Genomic DNA, 20291 nt, shown 5'->3' with positions numbered 1-20291 from the left:
TGAATGACCTATTTTCAGTTAACCATGATCTTATCTGTGTCTATATTGAAGCCAAGGAGCAACAGATCTATGAAAACAGCAGACAAATTAGATTTCATGGGAACTTTTCCTAATCTTTTTTCCATGTTTAATAAAATTCATCTCCATTGTTTCAACTCTTACTTTCCTTTCTATCCTTAAGTGTGTGCTTTTTTTTTTTTTTTTTTTTTTGCATATGTTCAAATACCTCTGCTATATGGCTCTAGGCTGTTTTCACCTAGTGGCACTTCTGTCTCTTAGGGCTTCAATATGCCTTTTGATTAGAGACAAAAAGAGGAAAAGGAGAGAAAAACAGAGATACAGCAGTAGAGACAGAAGAGTTATTCACATCTTCCAATTTAAATTCCATTATTCAAGAATCACACACGTCTGTAATTTATGCCATAGCTGTTTTGCATTCCATTTATATTATGTGAATGAAAGATTATTAATGTTAGTAATAGTTCATTTTTCAATTGTAGGAATATGTTTTAGCATGAGGGGAATTCAAAGAATAGAAATCTACTCATGTGGTTTTTGTTATTAACTGAGACAAAATTATAAAAAACAGTACTTCAAATTATATCGAATGTTTATCTATTAGATTTTATGAGCAGTTAAATTGACATAGTGTATACAATAGTTATGTTGATGTCTGTATCACAAAATCAAATTTAATAAAAGTCTTAGGTGATACCTTTTAATTCTGAAAATTTTGTCATTTTACATAATTTTACTTCATGTACCTATGCTCAGGAACTTGGATTTGATCCTGTTTGATTGCCCATACCTACAGGGAGTATGAGCCCGTTTATTTTCCCCTTACACAGGGCATTTAGAAATGCCCAGTGTTGCTTTGTAGGACATAATTGGAAAAAAAGACATATAACATTTACAATGGGAAGGGTTCCTGAGCTTCAGAAATCCCTTTATCTCTATCTACCAAGTTCTTGACTTGCAAAGGCATGCTACTATACACAGTATTTGGACGTTGGGATAATTTGTCTTAATTTATCTAAATTTTCAGGTGATAGAATTGTTCATGTTAAAGAAAGAAAAAAAAGGAAATACCTTCTGAAGCTACACAAAGAGTTGAACGGAATGTAAGTACCAAGATGCCGGATGTAGATAAATATATAGAGAGTTTATATGCATATATTTTATATTGTTTGTATTATACATTATAATATGTAAATATGTTTCTATTAATCAAACATTGATTTGAAGGAAATTATGTAAAAGAACATTGGCATGGTTGCTGACTATGAGAGCTGTTAGACTACTTTTTTTTCTGTGCACTGGCCAGGGTCCTGGGCATGGAGAGAAAGTCAGGTGAGAGAGGAAGGATACTGTGAGGTTTGAGCAAAGGCTGCTCTGTGCTGTGTACCCTGCACACTTATTATGCACTTATTATTATTATTTTTTTTATTTACTCAAGCATACTGATAGCTTCACATAGTTGTAATGTCTTATTTTCATCCATTGAGGTTCTTAATAAGGAAGAAGATTACATCTATTTCTAGGTTCATCTTAAATCCTAATTTAAATTCTGTGACACGTATTAATAAAATAATAGGTATTCTTCACTGCCAATTGCTATTATTAATGTGTAAGGCAGAATGCAACAAGTTTATTCAAGGATATATTTACAGAAAAAAATAACTGTGTCTTTGAATTTAACATAATTCTGTGATAACTAGAACCAGTACAGATCCATTTTTCTTTGTGTCCAAAGATCTCAAATTAAAAACTAATGCAAAATTACATCATTAATATACATTTTCTTGCATTATTTTATTTTCTCTTCTGTGTTTTGTCCTATATTAAATTTTCAGCCTTATATAATATTAATCCTTTTTGCATGTTCATTTTTGAAGTTAACCCCAGATTTTTTTGATAAGATTAAATTATATAAAAAAATTATTTTCCTTTATAATATGTACAAGGGGTTGGAAGTTGTCTCCATGGGTAGAGCCCTTTTGTGCAACTCTGAGGAGTTGATTTTGGATCCCTATCTCATACCCTTGCAAGGCTCAGGAGAGGAAGCAACCATCTGCTATCCTACTGCTGTGGGAGAAGGCGAGATGGAGAGGGGATCGCGTGCAATCACTAGGAAGCCAGTCTAGCCCAATGGTGAGCTCCAGCTGTCTCAAAATAAAATTATAAGGAGAAACAGGAGAAGACAATCAAAAGTTTGCCTTGGGCACCTACAGGCAAGCACACATGCACACAGAGCACACATCAAAGGCACACACATGCACAAGTACATCAAATGTGCACACACACACGTACACATACCCGAACCAAATATATTTGCTTCAAAGTCTGAGGGCTTAGAGCAAATGCAAAGAATGGTAGGTATGTTTTTAAAATAAGTGACTTTAAAATATTAGCAAAAGCGACCTAGTATTTCTTCACTAGTCAATATTTCTCCCACAGTTGTGTTGCAAAACTACCTCTTTTGATGGAGTGGTTACTAACAGCGGCTTAACTGCTTAGAACTCATGTGCTCACTCACTTTTCTTTAATCGGTGCCTCTGCTTTTCTTAGTCCAACATGTGCTTCTTCAGATATTGATTTAATTGACAGCAACACTCCTCTGTCTTGTTTCTTTATATTTCAAGTGTGTATCATGATTGAGGTGTGGGTTTTGTTTTCACTTTTTAACCCCTTTAATATTCAGTGTCATTTAATCAGCAATTCACAGAAAGAAGATATGGGCCATGGCACAACTGAAATTTACCACAGTCGTCTTTATTTTCTTACTGCAGCATTCTCCCATTCAGCAATTAACTCCCCACCCATCCAACCACTTCTTAGCTGCTGTCATCCACAGTTTACATTCATATGTTCGTTCTCAAAGAAGATTATCACTATTGGCTCAGCTACATATCATTTAATATAATCAAGCAGATGTTGTCTACATTATATGTACCCACAGAGAATCTACTTTTTCCTCTATACTTCTGTGTAGCTCGCATGTCTTAATTTCCTTCTGTTTACAAAATGTAGCAAGCAGCACGCTTCCAGGGGGTAATGTGATCTTTTTCCTTTGTGTGTGTTTGTATATGTATGTCTCTCTCTGTGTGTGTGTCTGTGTGTATGCTTGAAAAGGCCTTCAGAAACCGAGGCTAACCTATTTTTTTTTTTTAATTCAGAAGTTATTGTTCTACTGTCTCCTAGCTGGAATCATTTTCTCTTTTCTTTTTGAAATTATAATTACATCATTACTCCTTTCTCTTTCTTCCCTTCAAGCCCTCGCATATACCTGTTTCTTGCTCTTTCAAGTTCATGTCTCTTTTTCTTCATTAATTGCAGGTACAGACATATATGTATATATTCCTAAACATGACCTACCGAGAAATCATTTTTGAAATTAGATCTGCTTGTTTCATAGTCCATGAGCATCTGAAGGATCAGTTTCTCCTGCACAAAATAAGTCATTAGGGGCAGTTTTAAACAATGTGATCATCAAGAATTTTCTTTCCTTTGGATTTCATTGAGGTTCTTGAGATTATGCTTTAATTTCAGAACAATGTTGCCTTTATGTCCTTAAAATTTTTATTATTCCCCTCTTCCTCTCATTTGAAACATATAATTATTTGAAAATCAAATTACCCTCCATAATCCTACAGATCACAACTGATTTGTTCTTGTGTCTTTTTCCCTCTCTGTGCTTTATTTTGGATAGGACACATTGCATGAAATTCACTTTTCTCCACCCATTTCTGATGAGCTATTTTATACATATATATGACAAATATTTGTGATATATATATATACATATATATATATGAATGACACTCGCTTGCAATTTTTATTTTTATTAGTTTTTTTCCTGTCACCATGTCTCTAGCCAGCCAATCCTCATTTAGCATACTGAATATTTGAGATAACTTTAACATGTAGAAATGCTTATGAATGTTCTCTACTATGTACTTTTTTGAGAAGGTTTTGTCTGACTATTATGTTCATTTAATTGTGTTATTAGTTGCTTGCTGGTGATTTGTTGCCTTTTATTGTAAAGAATGCAGATATCCTTTGACGTTTTAGAGCAAGACATGTTATTTCTCTATTTTTTGTAGGCAAGACCACAGCAATCTACAGCCACAACTAATATTTCCTCAGTGTTTTGGTGAAGTTCATTATTTGTTGAGTTTCTTTTTCTTGCTGGTTGGGGCAGAAGTGCCTTTAGGTCCTTTGTTAGCTCCTATTGTTCTTCTTTCTCCTTCTTTTATATGGTTTTTCTTGGGCTTTCAGAAGCTTCCTTACTTATTGTACCTCTTTGTTTCTAGCTCAAGACTTGAGGATGTGCTATCTGGCTTTCTGGAGCTCTCACTGTATCTCTTCTTGCTTTTGTGTCTTGCATTGCAAATTGTAATCAATTTGACCTTCCCAAACTTGCAGTGAAAGTCTCCTCATGTTACTGTTTTTCAGTTTTTTTGTTATCATTTATTACGATTTATTTAATTTGTATCCCAGCTGTGGCCCTCCTCCCTCCTCTCCTCCTAATCCCATGCTCTCTTCCTCTTCTCCCCCTAAACCCTTTCCTTAGTCCTCCTCCCCTTTTATCTGACCCTAGCCTATCAGCTCTCATCAGGACTGGTTGCATTGTCTTCTTCTGTGGCCTGAAAAGGCTGCACCCCCCAGGGGAAGGTGATCAAAGAGCCTGCTTCTGCGTTCATACCAGAGAAAGCCCCTGTTCCACTTACCAGGGACCCCACTTGGAGACTGAGTCTATAGGCTACATCTGAGCAGGTCCTCTCCATGCATTGTCCTTGGTTGGGTATCATTCTCTTCAGGGCCCCCAGAGCTCAGTTTTTTGTTTTTGTTTTTTTTGTTTGTTTTTTGTTTTTTGTTTTTGTTTTTGGCTCTATTGGTCTCCTTTTGGAGCTCCTGTCCCCTCCAGGTCTTTCTATCCCCCCCCTTCTTTCATAAAATTCCATGCATCCTGCCCAAAGTTTGGCTATGAGTCTCAGCCTCTGCTTTGATACCTCAATCAGTAGAGTATTTCAGAGGACCTCTGTGGTAGGTTCCTGTCCTGTTCCCTCTCATCTTCTACTTCTGATGTATATTACATTTGCCCAGGGTCCTCTTTGTTGTTTAGATTCTTTAGGAGTAGAGATTTTAGTATGTTTATCCTATATTATATGGCTAATATCCACTTATAAGTGAATGTATACCATGTGTGTCTTTCTGTTTTGGGTTGCCTCACTCAAAATTATCTTTTCTAGTTCTCACCATTTGCCTGTCATCAGGGAAATGCAAATCAAAATAACCCTGAGATTTCACCTTACACCCATCAGAATGGCTAAGGTTAAAAACTCAAGTGACAACACATGCTGGAGAGGGTGTGAAGAAAGGGGAACCCTCCTTCACTGCTGGTGGGCATGCAAACTTGTACAACCACTTCAGAAATCAATCTGGTGCTTCCCCATGTTACTTTTAAAGACACTTAAAAGTTACCTTACTTTAAAGAGATGTGAACGACCAAATAACAGTAATGTTGTGATATGGATAAGTGTCTCTCCTAAGGTCTAACGTGCCATAGGCCAGATGGTGCTGTTGAGAGGTGGTGGCATCAAAGAGATCCAACATCTTTTTTCATATTTATTTATTTTTTATTCTTTTTGCAATTTATTCATTATATGTTCTGATGGAATCCCTCTCCCTCTACTCCTTCCAGTCCCAACCCCTCTTCTTCTTCCATCCTATCCTCTTCCCCTAGTCCACGGAAAGGGGGAGTTTTCCTTTTTTATCTGCCCAAAGCTTATCAAGTCTCCTCAGGGCTGCCTGGATCCTCTTACTCTGTGGCCTGACAAGGCTGAATGTCAGGGGCAAGTGATCAAAGAGTTCAGGACAGAGGCACTCCCTGCTGTCCTTAACTGGGGACCCCCATGGAGACTGAGCTGCCTATGGGCTATATCTGAGCAGGAGGTCTAGGTCCTCTCCATGCATTGCTCTTGGTTGGTGCATCAGTCTCTGCAATGGATTAACTCACTCATGTTTTTTCCAGCTAAATGGGCTATTGGAATATAGGACCTACTTGGAGAAAGAAAGTAATTTGGGACATGCCTCTGATATCCTGCCCTCAATGCCCCCATTGCATACTACTGCCATGAAATAAAGAGTTTTGTGTAGGCTCTCTCCTTTCCACTGTTAGCCGGCTGGTTCTGTGTAAACTGGACACTACAAGCTAGAGTCATCAGAGAGAATGAAACCTCATTTGAGAAAATACCACCATAAGGTCAGATTGCAGGCAGGCCTACAGGGCATTTTAGTGATTGATGTAAAAAGACCTTGGTCATTGTAGGTGAAATCATCTCTGGGCAGATGATCATGGATTCTAATATTTTAACCTTTATATAGTTACTAATCATAATCTTAGTAATGTTTTATCATCAAATATTTCATACCAGATAATTTTAATTGAACTAGAATTCACTTGAAAATGTCATACCATTAAAAATTTGTAATGAATTTAAAAGACTACCATACCATCTCAAAATCTTTTCCACAATAATCTTTTATTTTTCTTTTTGGTATGCATGAGATTACTACTGATTTGTTTTTGTTTTTGTTTTGCTTTACACTTTGTATGAATTCTAATTTCAGACAATAAAAATGATGATTGTGTCTTCCTCAAAAAAAGAAAAGAAAAAAAAAAAGCTGTGCAAGTCATGCCATGGCAGAAAGCCAGGAAACAGCATTTCTCCATTCTCTCTGCATCATCTCCTGCCTCCAGGTTCCTGCCCAGTTTCAGTTCCTGCCTTGGCTTCCTTCAAGTGCTGTGACCCAGAATATGTAAGCCAAATAAATCCTTTCCTCCCTAAAATTGTTTTGGCCACTGTGTCTTATCACAGCTATAGAAACCCTGACTAAAACACACAGGCAATTCCTCATACCATAAGCCTAAGCAAGAGAGTAGCTGGTGGTTCACTCACTGAGATTTGTGGATGGTGAGATGAAAGGCAAAACTTCCCTCCTTTAAATAAGTTTTCTCACTTAATTGTCTTAGTTGCAAAAAGATAACTCACACAGCTTCCCTACTGAGAAGTATTTCAACAATTTCTTCAATAATCATGCTAATGTTGAATAATTTAATTGTGGAACAGTGACTTATCTTTGTCTTGGTAATATGGTGTTGTAGCTACCAGCATAGAAATGTGTGTTTTGGTGCAAGAAAGTGCTAGCCAGCAGGTATTCCCAGAGGCAGAAGAGCTTACAAGTTAAGTATTTCATTAATAGAAAGGCTCATGGTTTCATGGTAAAAAAAAAAAAAAAATCCCATAGGAGGCCATGGTATTCCCAAGAGTGCAAGAGTGTCAGTTAATCCTTTGAGTTTTCCACTATCACTGCAGACTTCCTGCCATTAGACTATTTACATATTTAAGAATCATTATAGAAGCTTCATTATGCAATCTTCACTGGGAGGTTGTTTTCTTTGTTTTTTGGGGGGCAGTGGTGAAAAACAGTTTGTCCATTCCAAGATATTATATTTTTCAGTCTATTAAAACAACTGGCTTTACACAAATTACATATTGAGATATCAGCAAGTTCTGAATCTCATAGCTTTATTCATTTTGGGTGATGGTATCCATGCCTGCTGTATATAACATACCCACCATAATTTGTCCAAGATGATGTCATTGTTTGTATTTTCCCTACATGAGGCCTAAGGGAACTGTGAGACAAAACTCAAAAACCTGCTAGGCTGCATCCCCCTTGTAGGCATTAATCATGGTTAGACGCTCTAATAGATTGCCATTGATTTTGCCACAACCACTTTAAACAATGTAAACATTCTTTTCTCTATGCTCACACTCATAAATTTTCACTTCTGTTCTAATTGCTTAAATTTTCAGTAAATCGTTTGACTAATTCCAATGCTAGGTAGTAGGCAGTTTTCTATGACTGGTTCTAGTTGGAGTTGACAGTTTGATACTGACTTCCCTCAGGTGGCATGGTTTTTGATATAAGCAAATAACCACACAGCCCACATTCCTAAGTGTTCTGCGTTCCTCTACCATTTGCTGGTACCTAAGCCTTGACTATGCATTTTTTATTCACTGCACACCTAAGTACCATATCACCATTTTCCTCCAAAATATATGTTCTTGTTTTTATGTAATAAATTACAATTGTGTGGGAAGTCACTGGGTAAAGAATGGAATCAATTTATGCCATGATCTTGTCTCCTCCCTTAGGGGTTAGTATAGTGGGACAGGACAGAGACCTAGCTTGGCTGGTCCATGATGACTCCCCTTAGAAGAGAGGCTAACAATAGGATAATGTGTTTTCATAGAATATTTGTCATTTCATTTCTTAGATTATTTTTTTTTCAATGCAGTTTATTCAGGAACCTTGAACAATCATCTGACCCTGGGGAAAGCCAGCCTACAGCTTAAATAGCCTCTGGGTAGCCGACCCCAGCATGCCACGTGGGCAATGCAGATAGGTCCACATACATGGAAGCAAGCCAGATCCTCAGCCTTAGCCAAATGTGGAGTTGTTTGTGACAGAGAGCACTCACCATCAGGAAGGTGGAAGGCAGAAACCAGCTCCATCTTTCAGGCGTGGCATTACACAGCTCTCTACAGTTCCCCCTTTTTGTTTTGGACGCATCAGGCAAGAGTAGAGGTCTGATCTCTGATATTAGAAATAAATTGGGACTTTGTACAGATGTTCATTTAGGTGTCATCCACCCAAAGAGCATCAGACCCGTCCGATACCTTTTTCTCAGAGGCGGGACCTGGGGTATCAACCTGCATGCAATCAGACTTGCTCTTCTCTGGGTCAAAAGCGGCTGACCCTGAGTGCAGTGCTTAGCCTCGCATCCTGAGCGTATCATTTTAGCTTTTTATGGTATCCAACCATGCTTGGGGAGACTGTCCTGCTTCAATGGCTGTAAAGGCCTGAATGATCATGGCTGCATCACACTGTTGTGAGACTAATCTTGCATATACACCACAGGCAAACCAAGGAGAACAACACCAGAAGGCCTGCTAACGCTCCCATGCCCACCCATTCCATCAGATGATTCATGGCTGCAGCAATCCATGATGATAATCCTGTGGCTAGTCCTGTGTCCACTCTGGTAGAATTTACCGTGATAATGGCCACTCTCAGCTGCTCCATCATAGTATCGAATTCTCCAGTCCAATTACCTAAAATATAGCTAGACAATTGTTTAGACGGATTTGCAGCACAGGAAAAATTCTCATGTTGTATGCTAGTGACTCAAAGTCCAGCATACTTTCATTGACAGTCAAGTTGGGAGATTTGCCATAGGGTATCAATTTGCTCCTGCACGAGGTCAATCCTCTGATTGAACACCATCAAGCCTCCTTTTAGTTGAGCATTAATTCCTTTTTGTACATCTAAGGCATGAGCTACATTGGCTAAAAGATTATTCAGGGTCTGAGCAGTCTGCCCAGTATGACTCATGGCTAATGCCATGGTGGTAGCTCCAACAGCCACCAATGAGATGACAGTAACAATGGCGGCTGTAGTTCCAAGATCCTTTTTCTGTCTGAAGAGAGTCATAGAGTGAGGGGCATCAGCGGGCACAGGCACCCAGCGAGGCATGCGAGTAACCAGGGCATACCTAAATTCACTAGCATTCCAGCATTGGGCAAAAAAAGCAAGTATCATCACCACAATTACTTGGCTCTATCTGGCTAATAATGAATAAAAATGGGGGATATAAATTTATCGCTTAATGTGCTAGCTGTAGTTGGCATTTAGTCAGCCTTCCCAATTTAAACATTTCTATCATTTGATTCTGGATAATTATTTGCTAATCATTACTTAAGTACTTTTTATTTGTGCTGTTATTAGCTTATGAAATTCCTAATAATATAATCAAAGAATTCTGGAAAACTCCTTTATTTATATTGCTAAAATGATTTTTCTCATATTTTCTGTTTTTATTCAGTTTTCCTGGCCACTAATATCTCTTCAATTCTTTCCACAAGATATTTATTTTTATATCAGAATTTTATTCTATCAAGTCTCTTCTTTACTTTTTACATATTTTTATAATGCCATGGTTTTATAGTTAGAACTCTTCCTCCTCTTTCCTTCCTCCTCCCCCCTATTCTCCTTCTCTAATACTTGTTTATATCTCAGTCCTAGAGCTTTGCATGGTCTGGGGAACATTCCACAACTGAGGCCTTCCAGGGCTTCCTTTATTATCATTTGTGTCAATGTCTTTTGTTTATTGAGTTAAATTTGTTTCCTCTGGTTTATTTATTTATTTTTTTCATGTGGCACAGAGCGAACAGAGTGAATGAGAATTATTTCAACCTTCAGTTCCTCATTAGCGGATCACCCAAATGTAAGAAGAAAACTACATTCATCTGGCAGAGGAAATCAGTGTTCCAGAGTAGCTATGAATGGGATCATATGGAGAGAGAGTCCTTCGTGAGCCAGCCATTCCTCTGTGGGGCAGAGTCTGTACTCCAGAATGGATAGCCCTTCGCCCTATGCTTTTCAGTTCTGCTGAACTTCACCTCACCTCTACAGGTAGCTTATTAGGTAACAGAAATTTTTGCTTTCGGATTATATTATTTTTCTGCTGTTTTTAGTCATCTCAATGCTTCAGTTCTGTGCTCTTGGGAAGAAGCGGGGACTGAACTGTTGTATTCACTAACTTCCAGTCAGACCTTTTCTTTCTTTTTTTTTTCTTTTGTTTTTTTTTTTTATTTTTTTCCCTTTTTTTAATTTTTCATCAATTACACTTTATTCATTCTGCATCCTCCCCATAAGCCCCTCCATCCTCCCCTCCCAATCCCACTCTCCCTCCTCCCTCTGCTTGCATGCCACTCCCCAAGTCCACTAATAGGGGAGGTTCTCCTCTCCTTTCTGATCTTAGTCTGTCAGTTCACATCAAAAGTGGCTGCATTGTCCTCTACTATGGCCTGGTAAGGCTGCTCCCCCCCAGGGGGAGGTGATCAAAGAGCAGGCCAATCAGATTATGTCAGAGGCAGTCCCTCTTCACATTACTATGTAACCCAATTGGACTCTGACCTGCCCTGGGCTACATCTGTGCAGCAGTTCTGGGTTATCTCTATGAATAGTCCTTGGTTGGAGTATGAGTCTCTGGGAAGTTCCCTATGTTCAAATTTTCTTGTTCTGTTGCTCTCCTTGTGGAGACCCTGTCCTCTCCAGCTCTTACTATTTCCCAGTTCTTACCTAAAATTCCATTCACTCTGCCCATCAGTTGCCCATCAGGCTCAGCATCTGCTTTGCTCAACCATGTTTGTAGCAGCTTTATTGTAATAGCCAGAAGCTGGAAACAACCCAGATGCCCCTCAACTGAAGAATGGATGCAGAAATTGTGGTACATCTACACAATGGAATATTACTCAGCAATGAAAAATAAGGAAATCATGAAATTCGCAGGTAAATGGTGGGATCTGGAAAGGATCATCCTGAATGAGTTGTCCCAGAAGCAAAAAGACACACATGGTATATACTCACTCATATAGACATACAACATAGGACAAACGCACTAAAACCTGTGCATCTAAAGAAATTAAGCAAGAGAGAGGACCCTAACTAAAATGTCCAATCCCCATCCTGAAAGGCAAAGAGGATGGACATCAGAAGAAGAAGAAAACAGGAAACAACCTAGGAACCTACCACAGAAGGCCTCTGAAAGCCTCTGCCCTTCAGACAGTCTGACCTTTTCATTGTAACCCCTTGCTAACTTTAGTTCATGTTGTGCTTTGTCCTTTTAATTTCTAATCCTCCCTGGGGTTTTAGTGAGCTCACTGGCTCCTCCTCTTTTGGGACTTGTCCCACGCACAAATATGAATAGTAGCCTCACTTGTTCTCTTTAAAAATTGTTGGTCACTTGTCTGATTTCCAGTTTCCAGAAATGTGTGAAATTATTTTTATGTGTTTTCCTGCTTGATTTATATTTTGTTTTTACATAACATACATTAATTCTAATAAACATTTATTTAATATTGTATTAATTGAATCTTTGAGAAGTGGAGAGATAATCATGTGTGGTAAATCATAACCCAATATAAAAGCCATATATTGGAGGCTGAGGATGTGGCTTGGTGATATAGCATCAGCTTAGCATCACATGTGTGAGTCTTCAGATAGAGTCTCAGTACCCCACCCCAATTCCATACATTTGTGTCAAAAAGATGATCCTGGCACCACAAAAAAGATTATAAAGGGAGATAAGAAAGAGAAAGCTATTCGGGGGGGGGGGGGATTCTGAAGGATACTTGCTAAAGTGGCAATCAGCAGAGGAAAGACTGAGCCTGGATATTGGGAAACTAATGACAAGCAGGAGGGAGTGGTGCCCTGGTTTGTTATTGTTGCCTTAATGAATTACCACATGTGTAGCTACTGGAGAAATGCCTGTTTTAGTTGTTGTTGTTGTTGGTTGGTTGGTTGGTTTTTTAATCTATATTTTTTTATCCCACTATTCTGCATGTCGGAAGGCTGGGTTTCACAGGGCCAAAATCATGATGGCACAGAAGGCCCTAAAAGAAAATCATCTCCAGGCTCAATTAGATACTCAACTCAATTCAGTCTTGCCTGGCTTTCGTACTCAGATCTCTTCTTTCTTGCTGGCCATCATGTGGGGAATTCCCTGACCTCCCATCAGTCTTTCTCTTGTCCTTATACATAGTTCAAATATCTCAGAACCAGGAAATATACAACCATTTTGTTTTACCCTGCTTCATCTCTCTGCTAAGTCCTCTACTACGTTTTAGCACTGGTCATGAGGATTCTGTGACTGTGTTGGCTCTGTGTGGTTGACCAATGGTAATCTTTCTGTCTTCAGATCAGCTGACAAATCACCCTGGTGCTTTCTTATCTTACATCAATATTTCACTGAATAATCAGGAGTCTAGAGCAGCTTTCTAGACTTTTCCAAGTTCCAAAAAGAATTATAAAAGAAAAAAAGAAAAGCAGAGATATCATAATAGTCTGGTTTGAGTGGCATGTTGGTTGGTTAACTTTTAGTGTCTACAGACACACACTAGAGTCACCTCAAATGAGGAATTGCTTTAATCAAATTGGCCTCCGGCTATGACATCCAGAGATTGTAATGACTGATGATTTGCCAGGGAGCTCCCAGGCCACTGTGGGCAGCATTATCCTAGGGTTGTATAAGAAAGTTAGCTAAGAAAGCTAGAAAGGAACAGAAGGAGAGGGAATGAAGAGGGTGGGGAGGGAAACACCAATTACATAGACATCACCTTGAAATTTTAAAATGACCCTTGTGATGTAGGAACTATTTTCCTAAGTACAGTAAAAATATAAATAAACAGGGCGTGTTTGAGAATGGTTTAATAAACTTCTTTCTGAAAACCGGACGTTGCATTTATTCAGTGCCTAAACGAGGCTCTTGCTTTGTTCAACAAATCCACTTTGCTTTGTGTGGGGAGTGAGCCATTCCAAGGAGCCTGCCCCCACGCAGTGGCAGAGCCCTCTCCGTGGACGGGAGATTACTATCTGCTGGGTGCTTTTAACAGGGCTAATTAAGTTCATTCACAAATCCTCTTTATTAAAGATCTCACACAGAAATATCTCTAAACATGCAACAGGACACTATTATTGAAAAGTCTTTGTTTCTAATCACAATACCAGGGTGATAATTAAAGACAGTACAAAGCACCCTCGCGAGAGTACGGATTAAGCACATCTCCACTATCTGCTGAAACACTGCGAAGGGACATGTGGGGGACAGCGCTCCGGTAGCACATGGCCTAGACATCGCTTTTCAAGTGAAAGCCTAGGGTCTACAGATTTCAGATGTTTTATTCTAAAACATACAAATGGATTTTGTGGCAAACGTTTTTGTTAATGCTCTTATTCAGAGCGCTCTGCGTACAGATTTCCAAAGACTCTTCTTTGGAACAATATTCCTGTTTTATAATTAGTGACCATTTCCTTAAAAGAAACAAACAAAAATAAAGCAACATTTTAGCTATTTAAGCCAGTAGTCCTCAAATTTTTAAAGTACCATATATCTGTTCAGGGAGAGCATTCGTGGAAATGTTTGCACTCTAGATTCCACAAAAGTACTGCAAAGCAATTTCCAGAAAGATTAAATTTAGAAAATAAAACATATCTTAATTGGGATCTGGTGTCCTATTTTACATGTCTCTATTAAAATATTCCTTTTTCCATTTTTTTTTTATAAAGGAATTTTGTTTTGATGCCCGAGAATCTCAAGCCAGGCATTTCCTTACGTTCTCTGTGAAGAAAATTTACAAGGACATTAGCAGTGCCTGTGGGTTTAGTTAGGGAATCGTGTAAAATTTTCAATGTATTTCCCTAAATGTAGACTCTTCAAATGATGACTGTGAAAGCAATTTATTCCAGCCAAACACACTTCCACATATTTTTTTTTTAACAGCACCGTGTGCTTCAACTCATTTAACGGCTTTTTAATTCAGCAGTTATTGAGATTTAATAGAGCCATGTCTTCATCATTTTGCATTTAGTAATAAATGGTGCCAGAATTTATGATAAATTAAACTGCAAAGGACCATGTTACAGTTATCTTAAGAGTTTTACATAAAAGAAACCAGAACCTATTTTGTTCAGAACAGGTACCTGAAAGTTCACATGGAGAGAAGAGTGTCTTACTGGGTATAAACTATGAAATCCATTTGAAAGTTAAGTTTTAATTATACTTTCCTCTTCCCACTTACCATGGGCAGGAGCTGTCCAGCTGGGGGACTAGCAACATGGATGCTTTAAACTAAGGATTCTTTCTTGTTTTAATATTGGTTTAACAAGTAGAAGAACATTCAAGGTTGAAGCTTTGATGAAAAAAAAATCCTTACATAACAAGGCACCAGATACAGGGGGCAACTTTTAAAAAGTTTGGTGGAGAGACAAGGCATCATGGGGTATGGAAGAGATAAATTGGGCTGGGCCAGGTCGTGGGGGAGAGTGGACAGCCCTGCCAATTACCGCTCTTATTATCCTTGCTTCCTCCTCGCTGATGCAGGAGCTTAACAGCTACTGCAAAGGGATATGAGGGCTGAAATCACAGCCTTCTTCCTTCTTCTCCTTCCCATAGGCACGTTTTACAAATGGGGAGAAAAAGGGTCCCTTCAATAAAGTATTAAACATGGTTTGCAGCCATTACCTATACGCTTTCCAGACATGTTAACGTGTATAAACTAGCTTAATTAGGTCTTTTTCCCTGCTCATCTATACTCAAAGGGCAGGCAAGCTGGGCTGGTTAGTCAAACAAGGCAAAGTCTATCAGGACAGAGATCACGCGAAAACCATGTAAATGAAAGACTCTGTCCTTAAGGTTAAAAACCTCTAGGTCACTCTTGACAACTAATGAGAGACCAGGGAGAACCTGAATACAGATATGTTCATTTATGCTGGAAGATATGTTTTGGTCCCTGAAACTTTCAGAAATAACACATCCATTTCCTTAACTGTGAGTAAAGCGCATGTAGAAGAGCCTGGTGTGTGATACACATTTACGCGTGAAAACCAGGGAAAGCACAGCTTAATCATCCACATTTTATTTCTGTTAGAATTTTCATGTCCTTTTGTGATTACTTATATAAGTTTATATATTCATCATGAAGTGTTTTTTCTTTTTATTTTGCTGAGGACCTATTATGTGAAAGGTGGTTGGTGTGCAAAGATCAGCGACATTGTCTTCTCTAGGCTACACTCGGTCTGAAGTAGAGAACGTTGGTTTTGAAGCAATTCTGCTGTCAACAACCTGTAAGAGTAGAAGCGCTGCAAGCTGGCTTGGTCCTGAGCAACCACAAAAATCATCTGCATGATTGCTTAAGATTAAGAAGTCTAAATCCTTTTGAAAGCAGTGCCAAAGTCATTAACCCTGCCTCACATGTCTCTGCTCTGTACCTATTCTTTCTGTCACAACTCATGTGTGCATTAATGTGTACACATGTTTGTGCACACAGATCTTTCCTGCTTCCTATTGTATGGCTTTACAATAACTATCGACGTCATGTTTCTGTGAGACAATTCATTGGACATTTTAAATTTCCCATTATATTTGATAAAAATAATTATGATATACTACTAGGAATCTGGAAGCTTCAACCATAAAACTAGAAATGAAATATGTTGGATTTCTATCTTCAAATGTGCAAAATTTGATAGTTCTTCCTAAGGACATTTCCAAAAAATTTCTATAAAGCTCTGATTCTTAATGCCTTTCTTTGTTTTGAAAGGGCAAAGCAGTATTTACTCCTTCACTTTCTGAGAGTCTTTTGCTCTATAGAAACCTACAAAGTGGAAAAGGGATTGGCTACTTATTGACAAAATATTTTTAATGGATAGATGTATTGAGTTAAATATATATATATATACATATAAAATATAAGCCATTTATACATAAGTTACAAAATCAAACTAATATCAAGACATTTTCAAAATAAAAAAAAACATTTTTAATTTCCTGATCATTCCAAAAAGGTAAATATTTTGCCACAAAATTTTAAGTGGTGATAATCTATTTGTCCCTTAATTTCATGATTTTATTATCTATCTATCTATCTATCTATCTATCTATCTATCTACCTTCCTACCTACCATCTAGCCATCTATTTATTCATCTACCTATCTATTTTGGGGCTAGGGTTAAATTACTTGATAAGTGACTTTCAAGTCAGGAATCATCTACCTCCAAGACTCAAGTGTTTGATTACAGATGTTTGCCACTGTGGATTCCCCGGCAGTAGGCAGTATTATCTTAAAGTCCTAAAACTATTGATACAGTCTCTCCTGTTATAAAAACAACATTTTTAGGAGTCATCACTGGGCATTGCTTAACCTGAAAAATGGAGCACCCAGGTTTATCTTGTCATTAACTTGCCCATTGCTCTGTGCAGGGCTGCTTGCTACCTTCTTGCTGCTTATGTTGCTTGTTATTTTTTTTTTTTTTTCTGGGCTGTTTATTCTGCAAAGAGCAATTGCAGAAGAGTTGGAAGCACTTTTTAGCACAGGCTATTCTCCAGCGCAAGTTCATGCCCTTGGTTCTCCTGCTTAACAGAAGCTCACATCGCCTGCAGCATCTGTCCTTTCCTTTCCCTTCAGGATTGTGTACATTTCTTTGTCATAGCGTCATTTCTCAAACCACAGAGTTCCTTTAAATAGCAGCCCTGTCCCAGGAGGATGATGTGGAAATCGTAATGCTATAATTTAAAGGATCTCCTGCTCAAAGTGCACTGTCCTAATTGACTTGAATATTTGAGACATATCATATTGTATTTCACTGTTAAAACAACCTTGTTTATTCAATGAAATAGAAAAGGCAATAGGGAATTTTTATTCCAATTCCATTGGTTAGTTGATAGTATTACTCAAATCATTGGAATACAGAGCATAGTTGGTCATCTTGAAAGATGCAGAAAGAAAAAGAAAATCAAGCTGAAAATGTCAGGTACATTAAGAAATAAAAACCTGAACGTGTGTTGGATTTGTTGCTGCATTCTAATTTATGTAAATTATTGTTTTTTTCATGACCATCATCATTAAATATACAATAATTATTTAAATTAAAATTTATGTTCATAATACATAAATATTTTAAAGAGTATTCTGCTTAAATATTTCGCATAACTAAATATACACAATTTATAAGTAAATAAAAATACGTTCCAGCTTATTTTTGTCATTTTTAGCAAAGAGGAGAATTATAGAAATGTTGCTTCATCAGTTTCTAGGTTTAGGTATGTTATCTGCAAAGATGGTAATTCTGCAATGCTTTCTTAGTATTATTAATTGTGCTAGTCAGTAAATGGCAAATCAACTGTACACAGATGCTTAGGTTTTAAGAATGGTTAACTGCTCTCAACTTTGTTCATATGCTCACCCTAACAATACCCACAGAAGATTAAACGATGCCTCACCTTTTGTCTGGAGGCTGTGATGAAGTATAATAGATCTGAAGGTGGCTACCCTTTACGTGGTCAGACGTTTTTTGTGGCCACATTTGTAAGCGAAAAATTCATCTGAGATTCTTCTTGTTCAGTTTCAGTTTCAGTTTTTTTAGGTTTTTTTTTTTTTCCAGCCTTTGTTTCACAGTGAATTTTGAAATGCTATTTAATGTCAAGGTTAGTAATCACGCTGCTGCACTGCCACCCACCCACCTTTTCATTGACTGCCTTTCCTGGGCGTTTTGTTTTACCAGCGAGATTCTTACCTTACTGCACATTCTTTCAACTTGGCCATCAATATCTAAAGTAGAGAAGCCTCTGTGAGGCGATGCTTGCAGCAGCCCTCCACTTATCACTCCTCTCCATCCGCAGAGGAAGGCTCTATCTGCTGCCTCTGAAGTGGCTGCAGACGGTGTCTTTGCTGTGCCTACATGGAATCCTTTTTTTTTTTTTTCTTCTTTTTTTTTTGTAGCATTATCATCTAAGGCTCCCCTAAGCTCAGGAAAGTATTGTCACTCTATGTTGGCAATGTTTGTGTTTCTCTGCCTCTGTGTCTGTTTTGTGAGATTGTCAGTATAACTTTTGTAGAAAGCATACAAGGACACGTTTGAATAGATCCGAAGGCATCTTGGTTCGATTCTCCCTTCTAATTTGTATATTACTATATTACTGCTATTTTGACCACTATCTTCAAACATTCTATTACTTCAAAAATAAAATTTATGTTTTGTGACACATATATAAACATGTGTAGATACATGTATATATCTCCTCTAAAAGAAAATTGTGTGTGTGTATGTTTCTATCTTTCCTTGTAGGCATAATATAAGTTTATTTAAAATTTGGCATTTCTGCTAAATATCTAGAAATGTCTTCAGAAAACAGAGCATGGAATAGTACATACAAAGCATATGAAATAATTCTATCAACCATTCAAAGGCGTTAGTACATATGGTGCCATATGCCATGATATTATACTGTCATATTTATTAATATATTTATATGAAAAGCATCTTCAGAAAAGACATTGAGTTGCTTTGTTTCTGTTGTGTATATTTTCTTCTTTACCTAATAATGTGTTTCAGTATATTTGTATAAAATCTGCAAATCTATTGAGTTCATTTTATAATCTAAATGGAATCAGACTTGGCCTTGCAACATCACCCCAAATGTTTATAAACAAAGCTACATTACTTTCTCTCAGCTCTATTTTGGCAACATTACTTAAGTAATCAGAGAGTGGAAAAATTCATTCCTTTCACAGCTTTTGTTCATAGCAGTGTTTCACAAGGAAAAGACAGGCCATAGAAAACAGAGAAATAACAGCATGCACTCAGGCTTTCTTCTAAGATGTTCCCCTATAAACAAAGACATTAGCGTTCATGTTAGCAAGGTGTTTGTTCATTTCTTATGCTAACACACTACTTTTAACTATTTCTTTTAGAATGCCTGATGGAATAACACATGCATTCTTGATGGAAAAGCTATGGTCTTTAAGAAACATTGTCACCCAGTGACAAAAGCTTGGCTCTCAGACTCATGTTCAGAATAAAAAGTTTAGGTGGTACAGCTTATGCATTGCCTGGTTACAGAACAGATCCACCAAGCAAAATTAACAGCATCACACCACATTATCCCTTAAATTTGCTTTCCTAGGAATTTGAAGAGAGCAATATATATATATAAACTTAAAATGAGTTTATCAATGAAAAGTGCACAACAAAAGACACTTAACTATAAAGGCAAATTTTATACTTAACTATCAAGGCAATTTTTAAAATCCTAAAATGTATTTTTGGATGGCAGGGGTAGGAAATCAAACTGGAACTGCAAACATATAAGCTTTTCCTCTGTTCTCTCTGAGCTAATTAAAATAAAATTTAATTTAATTAGAGATTCACCACTCCTAGGTATTAGTCATGAAAACCAGACATTTACCAGGATCTAATCTGTTTAATGATTTATGTACTGAAGCATTATGAATGATCAAGGACGAATTGAGCTAACCATCTCTCACCCAAAAATGTTGTAGTAAGGAAGAGCAGACTCAGGGACAGTTTGCGTACAGCTCAGTTTTGTGTGTTACTAGCAGTATCTTATCACCCTGATAACATGGTTGTAGCACCTGCACTGCTTTGAGCGCTAGGAATGGTTAAACATGAAGGAAGATGGACTCTCAAGTCTGTGTGTGTGAGAGTGGTGGAGAACACCCCACCGTTAACCAAGCTCTCTGCCTCCTGACGACGGGAGAACTTCCCCACTAGCAGAGTTCCCCAGTTTTCACAATTTTAACGGTTCAGCTTCCAGGCAGAGTCCTTAGGGAAAACACAGGAGATTAATATATGGTTTGCT

The 20291-nt window shown here is 37.8% G+C and overlaps 2 long non-coding RNA genes across 2 annotated transcripts in view; one reads left to right on the top strand and one right to left on the bottom strand.

The window, feature by feature from the left end:
* LOC132656041 (uncharacterized) overlaps nt 1–18321 on the bottom strand; it is a 46077-nt gene extending 27756 nt beyond the window's left edge. Inside the window, exon 1 of the long non-coding RNA XR_009593997.1 lies at nt 18206–18321. This is a non-coding gene — a long non-coding RNA (uncharacterized LOC132656041). The remainder of the gene's footprint in view (nt 1–18205) is intronic.
* LOC132656040 (uncharacterized) lies at nt 1043–10551 on the top strand. Its single transcript, XR_009593996.1, has 3 exons — nt 1043–1121; nt 6634–6822; nt 10296–10551. It is a non-coding gene; the product is annotated as an uncharacterized LOC132656040 (long non-coding RNA).
* Nucleotides 18322–20291: the final 1970 nt, after the last annotated feature.

This window comes from Meriones unguiculatus, chromosome 8, assembly GCF_030254825.1.
Source record: "Meriones unguiculatus strain TT.TT164.6M chromosome 8, Bangor_MerUng_6.1, whole genome shotgun sequence".
NCBI classification, from domain to species: Eukaryota; Metazoa; Chordata; class Mammalia; order Rodentia; family Muridae; genus Meriones; species Meriones unguiculatus.
This window is presented reverse-complemented; position numbering and strand designations above follow the sequence as displayed.